Source organism: Sapajus apella, unplaced genomic scaffold (assembly GCF_009761245.1).
Source record: "Sapajus apella isolate SASKATOON/1434 unplaced genomic scaffold, GSC_monkey_1.0 scaffold36, whole genome shotgun sequence".
Classification (NCBI taxonomy): Eukaryota; Metazoa; Chordata; class Mammalia; order Primates; family Cebidae; genus Sapajus; species Sapajus apella.
The window spans coordinates 35,512,499-35,521,111 of NW_022436976.1; the positions used below are offsets into that span (position 1 = coordinate 35,512,499).

Here is an 8,613-nt window from a genome sequence, read left to right on the forward strand (position 1 = left end):
AGAACTTTCATGGGGTGTTAACAATTACACTTACCTCATAGGGTTGTGTGTGGATTAAATGAGGAACACTGTGCCCATTTTACAAATAAGGCAACTGAGGCTCAATAGGTTAATGCTCTTTCTTTTGCAGTTTTGTTTTTCTCTGTCCCTGCATAGGGCCTCACACATACTTGAATGACTGTGAAATTTCAGTACCTAGTATGGTCATGACTCGGCTCTGCTCACAGGGCATTTTGGGAAGGATCCTTCCCTTCCCCTTTCCCTTCCCTGTCCTGGCCTCCCTGGCAGGAAGGGAGGTTGTGAGCCTGTTGCTGGGCTGGCATTAAGGGAGGGCCTCAAAAGTCTCAGAGCCAAGGGAAGGGAAGAGGAAACCCAGCAGAGGCCCTACCCTTGGTAGGAAGGGAGGGTAGGGGGGGACATTCTAAAGAGCCAAGGAGCAACCTGGGAGAGGTTGAGTCAGATTAAAGTGGACACCTGGGAGGTAGGGTGGGGATGGCACGGGATACGTGCACAAACCCACCTCTGCTCCGATCAGCAGAGTTTTCTGTTAATGGTTTCAGTTGGCAGAGAGGCTCAATGCTCCCTTTGCCTCTTTCTAACAGTGTCTCTACTGTTCTATTTTCTTGATTCTCTCCAATGATGAAGCTATACTTGTTTCATTTTCTAGATGGGGTCACTGAGGGCCACCGAGGGAAAAGACCTACCCAAGGGCACATAATCTGTGCATCAGGGAGAGCCGGGTATAACAGACTGAGTGCTGGACTTGGGGTTAAACAGACTGTGAACCCTTCCACCCCACTGCCAAGTTACCTTGGACAAGTTACTCTCCCTGAGCCTCAATCTGCTAATCTTTAAGACAGGGGTCTTAATAATCTCCTCATAGGGTCAACACGAGGATTAAACAAGAACATGAGCGCACCTTGTGTAATGCAGTGTCTGAGATGAGTAGATGTTCAAAATAGCAGAACATTTGTTTCTTTGCTCTTTGGCTCCCACCTTTTTTCAACTGCTCCAAATCCCTTTCTGCTCACCTTTTCTTGTTCTGTGGGGTCTTTGCACCACCATGTTAGTGTGTATTTCTGCTACATGGTTCTTTCCCTTTTAGAAGCAAGTGAGTGAAGGAAGAGCCCAGTGGGCAGCTCAGAACCTCGATAATGAAACCACATAGAATCCATCTCAAACAAAACAGCAAACTGACAAGGGTGACCTGCATGTAGTTTTTTATTTCATTTACAGTATACAAGGACTGTAGGAGGAAAGTGGGAGGGGGAGTCAGGAGATAGGGGTTTAAGTCCTTGGAGTGGCTATGTGATTCTGGGCTGGCCTGTTTTCCTCTCTGGGCCTCAGTTTCCCCATGTAACAATAAGGGGTCAGGCCAGGAAATATTCTGACACTCTGAATTTTTAATTTTATTCTAATTATATGTTTCAGGGAGGAATAACTGGGCTCCGGATAGGAAGTGATGAATGGATATTCTTAATGAGAAGTGGAAATAATTTGTGGTTGAGAGCTGTGCCTCAGATCAGAGTGACAGGATACATGGCTAGGCTATATTTTCCAGCAGATTAAGTTAAGAGCTGTAGCCCGAGACTCTGAAATATGAAGAAAAAGGGAGAAGATGACAGGATATCTTTTTAAAGAAATATTTTCCAGCCAAATGGTGCAGCAGAGGACTTCCAGGAATTTGTTCTTGTTCTCTATCAAAGGTGAAGAGTTCACAGCCTTCAAGGAAACAAGAAATCATGGGATGGAGTGAAGGAAGGTGGCCTGGAACCAGCTGCTGAGGCTCTCTGAGCCCCAGTTTCCTCATCTCTAAGATGGGGCTGATCCCCTCTCCCTCAGACAGCTGTTGCAGGAATTAAATGAGGCATTGAGTGGGAAAGCATCAGTCCTGTAGCAAATGTTCCCTGAGTAGGAAGATCTGAGTTCTGGTTCTGGTCCTGCTGGGGTATGGCTGGTTGAAAGGTCAAAGAGATAATTGAAGGGATCTCCAGCTTCATTATTGGGAACTGAGATTCCATTTTAGACCAAGAGTGTGACCAAGGTGGTAACCTTAACATTTCATTTCTTCATATTTATTTATTGAGCCAATATATATGTATTTTTTTTTGGCAGAGCTAGCTGAGGTTCTATTTTGGATAAAACAACAACAACAACAAAAACCAAAAAAAGCAATTGAATTGTTTTGTAGCGGGAAGCATGGGCAAGTAGGGGTTCCCAGGCAGTAAACTCCCCCGGGTGGGCTGAGGGCTAGGGCTGAGCCTCAGGTGGGTCTCCCGTCCCCTGTGCTCCCCTGCACAGCGGCATCCCTCCCTGCTCTGGGGCAACTGCAGGAGGGGTAGGCTGGGAGGGGCTGCCGCAGCTGTTCACTTCGGCAGGACGTCAGAGGACTCAAATACCAGCTTCCCATCTTGAGTCTCAATCTCCTTCACAACCATGGCTCTGGTGGAGCTGGGGTGGCTGAAGGAGCTGGAGCCCATGCCAGAGACAAAACTGGAGCCCAGGCCATAGCCGAGGCTGGGGCTTGTGAGGCCTCCATAGACCGAGCTCAGCCCACCTGCATAGTTGCTGGTGGTCTTCGTATGGATACTCACGTTCTGCATCCCAGACTCCAGCTGACTTTCCTCGCCCTCCAGCAGCTTCCTGTAGGTGGCGATCTCAATGTCCAGGGCCAGTTTGACATTCATCAGCACCTGGTACTCACACAGCTGCCGCGCCATGTCCTGCTTGGCCTGCTGCAGGGCGGCCTCCAGCTCAGATAGCTTGGCGTTGGCATCCTTAATGGCCAGCTCCTCACGCTGCTCAGCATCTGTGATGGTGGCCTCCTGGGAAGCCCTCTGTCCTGTGAGGCCCTCAAGCTCTGCCTGGAGCGGGCTGATATTCCGGTTCATCTCGGAGATCTCAGTCTTTGCATGCCACAAGTCATCCCTGTGCTTCCTAGCCTGTGTCTGCACCTCCTCATACTTGATGTGATACATATTCTCTGCCTCAGCCTGGCTGTGTGGTTGGCGATCTCCTTGTACAGCAATGATGCTGTCCATGTCCAGGGAGCGCTGTTGTCCATGAACAGCACCACAGACACATCTGAGATCTGGGACTGCAGCTCCCGGGTCTCCTCTTCATGCAGCTGCCTGAGGAAGTTGATCTCATCAGTCAGCCTTTCCAGGTGAGACTCCAGCTCCACCTTGTTCATGTAAGCTTCATCCACATCCTTCTTGATGAGGACAAACTCATTCTCCATCTCTGTACACTTATTGATCTCATCCTCATACTTTTTCTCCAGCCCCTGCATATTGCCAAGCTCTGCCTCCAGCGTCAGCTTCTCCTGGCCCAGAGTCTCCAGCTGCCACTGAAGGTTGTTGATGTAGCTCTCAAACATGTTGTCCATGTTGCTCTGAGCCATCTTCTGCTGCTGCAGGAGGCTCCACTTGGTCTCCAGCATCTTGTTCCGCTGCCCCAGGAACTGTACCTTGTCTATGAAGGAGGCAAACTTGTTGTTGAGGGTCTTGATCTACTCCTTCTCCTGGGTGTGCATGGTTAAGGGGGCTTAGCAGGCTCTGGTTGACCATGATGATGGTGATGCCTCCCATGCCACTGGCCCCACCATAGCCTCCGCCCAGGCCACCCCGAAGCTGCTGTTGCTGCACACTCAGGAGAAGCTTGAGGAGCTGATGCGGGTATCAGGCGCACTCATGTAGGAGCGGCTGCTGAAGGTCCGGGGTCCGGAGGTGGACACCTTGTAGGACTTCTGGGTCACCTTGCTGGACATGGTGGAGGCAGGAGGGGAGGCAGGTGGGCTGAACCAGGCAGAGATTCCAGAAGGAGCAGATAAGCTGCTTCTTGGTCAAGCCAATATTTTTCAAGCATCTATCATGTATCTAGCATTTTGTTTGTGTTGGGGTGGAAAACAGCCCTCCAACCCCCCAATGTAGAAAGTACCTTCACATCCATAAGCCGCTCTCTACCCCGGTCCAGCCCACCAAGCCACTGCATGAGTAGGGAATGGGACACAACATCCCTAACCTCCCTGACCCCATCCAGACAAGCACATCCCATCCATTCTGTCTCCTGGTGTCATTCACATGCCCCTCCTCCTGCAGCACCCCTTGTCGGGCTTTCCAGTCACCTTCCTCCCTGCCTTTCCAATCCAGGTCCCACATAATAGACACAGTGGCCCTTCTAAAGCACAGACCATGTCACTCTCTTCTTCAAAACTCTTCAGTGGTTCCTTTCTGCCCTCAGAAAGGAGATAGCCCTTTGCATGGCTTAGCAGGACCCCCACAACCTGGCCCTGCCATTCAGGCTCATCACACATAGCTTCTTCCCTGGCAGTGCAGTTCAGCTCTTTCAAGCATTTGTGGCTTTGCTGGTGGAAAACTACCCAGCAAAGAATTCACCCTTCCTGCCGGCATCTGGTAAGTTTTGAGCATCACTTTCTCTGTTAGAACATTCCTAATTTGCCCCCAGCCATGCTAACTCCTGTTCCCAGTTATAGAAAGAGTCTTGGAGAAAGGAAATGACCATCCAAGATCACATGTGAAATGTGTCACAGGCCCTTTGTATCAGCTTGCGCAGGCTGCCATAACAGAATACCACAGGCTTAAACTGCAGAACTTAATTTTCTCACAGTTCAGGAGGCTGCAAGTCCAAAATGGAGATGCCATCAGGGTTGGTTTCTGGTGAGGGCTCTCTTCCTGGTTTGTAGATGGGCACCTTCTGGTTGTGTCCCCACAGGGCCTTTTCTCTGTGGGTGCAAACTTTTGGCATCTCTTCCTCTTCTTATAAGGATACTAGTCCTATTGGATTAGGGTGCTATCCTCATGACCTCATTTAACCTTAATTAGCTCCTTAAAGGTCCTATTTCTAAATGAAGTCACATTGGAGGTTACAGCTTCAACGAATGGATTCTAGGGGGACACAATTAAGTCCATAACACCCTTCTTGCTGGATATCTGAGGCCAGAACACAGAAAATGATTCCCGGGCAAGAGCGGCTCATGTGTGTCCTGTGGAGCTAATGGGGCAGGGATGCAAGGAGGAGCTTGGTGATTAGAGGAGGAAAGGTAGAAGACTGGGACAGGCAGGTATGAGAAGAGGAGGATCCCCGTGGCCTGGAGAGAAGGTAAGAGCAGCCTGTGTGGGGGTGTGAGGCCTGGACTGAGAGTGAACAGCAGGTTGGGCTATGGAGTGGGGGTAAAGGGGAGGCTGGTGAGCGCAGCCCACCTTGACGTTGAGAGCAGGTAGAGAGCATATCGCCTTATCTGCAGAGCAGGTGGTCACTAAAGGCTGCCATTACTGCGTGAGCTCAGCACCTCTCATCTAGTCCTCACATCACTCTTGAATGTAGGGATACACACCTCTATTTTTGGGAGGATGTAAATCCAGTTCCATAATTGCCTGGTAAGTAGCAGAACCAGGACCTCAACACAGGAGTCCTGATCCCCAGGCTGGGGCCTATTTTCATCCCAGGGTCAGGGCTAGGATAAGGCAAGTGAGGCACCAAGGAGGCACTTCCACAATCTGGAGGGTGGGAGCCTCCTTAAATTTTGCACCCTAGGCACCTTGCTCATCTTACCCGAGTCCTGACCCTGACTGGCCTCCTCCTCTGTGGCTCTCTTCTCTCTAATCTTCTGTGCAGCAGAGGCAATAGGCGCAAGTAGCTGTAACCAGGCTTGGCTTTGCTCCAAACCAAGTGGGAGGCATTAAGTTAATGGCCCTACAGGTGAAATCAATTCAGTTAAAGTTATCACCCTTTGCTTTTCCTGCCCACCTTCGGAGCTAGCCGTGCAGTTATCTGCTCTCACTCATCACATTGGTTCATGTGGCTCGTAGGTCCACTTTCAGCCACTAGCACATTTTACCATCTAGCACCTCAGTTTCTCCATCTTCCAAATGTGGATGATGATGATTATGATAGGGATTGTGGTGGTGATAATTCATATATCATGGGGCTATATGAGAATAGATGTATGCAGTAAGTATTATAAAAGTGTTAGCGATTATGAATTTCAATTTTGCTTCACTCCTGCTCAGCGTTCAAAGAATTTTCACACCAGGTTCTCATTGTGACCTGGAAGGTGGGAGGGCAAAAATTATTGTACCCCCTTTACAGAGGAGGCGAGGAAACTCAGAGAGAGGCCTGGGGACTTGCTCAAGTCACACAACCGAGAGATGGGAGAGCAAGATCTGGCACAGAACTGAGGCAGGGCTGGTGGAAAGCTGGGGGAGACCCCTCTCTCCTCACTCTGTCCCATGGCCTAGGCAGCTGTTGTCAGAGGCCAGAAGGAGCTCAGGACTCATAGCTTGAAACTTGAGTTCATGACCTAGCAGGAGTGGGGCAAAATTGGAATTAATAATCGCTAGCACTTTTGTAATACTTAACTGTATGCATCTATTCTCATATAGTATGAGATAATTTATATGTCATATACTATGACATATAAATTATCACCACCATCATCACTATCATAGTAATCATTATCATCCACATTTGGAGGATGAAGAAACTGAGGTGCTAGAGGGTAAGTAGCTTGCCTAAGGCCACACAGCTCACAAACGGTAAACTGGGTTCAAATACCTACAGTCCAGCTGTAGATCTGTGCTCTTAAACACAGTGCTATTTTTTTCCTCTGGGTCTTTTTCTACTTATTTGTAAATGTTAATTAAGAAAGTTAGGTCTCTTACCAAGGGCCTGGCAATTTACATAGTTTTTTTTCATTTGATCATCCTGAAATGATGGAAATTATTTACCCATTTTGCAGATAAAAAAAATTGATGCTTAAAAAGGAGCATAGAACTAGTAAATAGAGGCTCAGAGTTCAAGCCTAGCTCTGTCTGGTTCTAAAATAATAACAATAGAAATGACAATAATGATAATATTTATATTAGTAAGTTACCAGCCAGACATTACACTCAGAGTCAAGAGTGCATTGTCTGTGGTCTCTAATTTGTGTGTGACCTTTTGCAAGACCTTCTCCTCTTAAGATCCCACATTGTGGTCTCTGGTTCTGAGGCTCCTCCATCCCTGGCAGGTCGTGATTCACCAGGGTTGGCAGTTTGAGGGCAGCTGATTCCCTTAGATGGAGGCATTTGTTATCTGTACATTGGAAATTATTTTTGTGTCTCAACCTAATTAGGGAACCAACATAATTAAAAAAAAAAGCCATCCTGGAAAACGAATTGCTGTTGGAAACAATTGTTTAGACAAAACACCATTTGTTCCCAGCTCTTGCTACCCACTGGAAAGGCGGGCCACTTGTTTTGGTGACAGATGCCTTTTGCCTGGGATTTTGGAGCATGAAGAGCTGCATGGGGTGAGGGTGGGTGCTGGAGCTGGCTCACTCTCAGCTGGCCTCTAGGGGGAAACCCTGAGGTCCCCTGGAGTTGGGATATTCTACCGCTCTGCAACCAAGGGGACTCCAGTCCTCCTGGGAAAGTCTGATCCCTAAGTCCTGATGTTGCCCTATAGACTTTGATTCAGAACTAAAGTCCAGAGAGGCACAGTGACTTGCCAAAGACTGCTTAGCAAGATGATGGTAGAATTATAACTAGAATCCACATCTCCTCATTCTTCCCATGGTGGCATATGGTCTTCTGAATCAATGATGATGTTACCTCACCTGACTTTAGTATCTGATAGCCAGTCTATCTGCTTATACTGAAGCCTTGTTAGGAATTACTAACTTCTTCTGTTTTGCCACTGACCCTAAGAAATTTGCGTTTCTACCTGGCACTGTTGCTCTGTGGACTAGAAAGGTCCCAGTGGGGCTAGATCTAGTAATGTGACCCAGCAGAACAACTGTTCAGATTCAGGCAGAGTAAGAGGGGCCTTCAGTCAAGTATAATGGTTTTTATCTTGGTCATGTGACTTCCTTGCTTGTGTGTAATTAGTGGGCACCTCCATTCACTGTGTGGTTTGATCTCAGATTCCTCATTTATAAAATGGGGCAGTATTCTCTGTTCTCCATACTCATTTACAAGGGCACTGTGAGAATCAATTACATGAAGAAATAAAAAGTACTTGTGAACTAAAGTGTGATATAAAAATATGATTAACAATAATGGCCAACATTTACCAAGTACTTTATATGTGTGTATTAGTTGAAGTAAAGTGCTTGCTGTTGGAGCACGCAACCTTCAAATCCCACTGGATTAAACAACAAAATTATTTCTCAACCACCATAGCCAGTGGTAGACCAAGTGGCTCTTGGGAACAGATCTTTTCTAACTTTACCTTCCTGGATTCTTTCACTTTCAGCCTCATTGACAGGGGCAAGGGAAAAGTGTGGAAGATTGTTTGGGAGGTTTAGGGGCCAACGCTGGAAGTGGCATACCTCACTTCTGCCCACATTCTATTGACCAGAATTCAGACTCCTGGTTCCTTGTGGCAACTGTGTGCCTAGGAGAAAAATAAATCTATTTGGTGGACACATGGCATTTTATCAGCTACAATGTGTTATGCACCTTGTTAGTTCTCATAACAATTCTCTAAATGGTTTTATTATCCTTTTAAAAAAATCTGGGGAAGAAAGGCTCAGAGAGATTGAATGACTTAGAGAAAATGCCAAATTAATTGGAGGGTGGTGGTCTGAACTCAGCCTGTCCAGCTACACAG

At 47.5% G+C, this 8,613-nt stretch overlaps 1 pseudogene; it reads right to left on the reverse strand.

Annotated features, from left to right (window-relative positions):
- Positions 1–2,366: 2,366 nt before the first annotated feature.
- On the reverse strand, positions 2,367–3,769 carry LOC116563726 (annotated as a pseudogene).
- Positions 3,770–8,613: the final 4,844 nt, after the last annotated feature.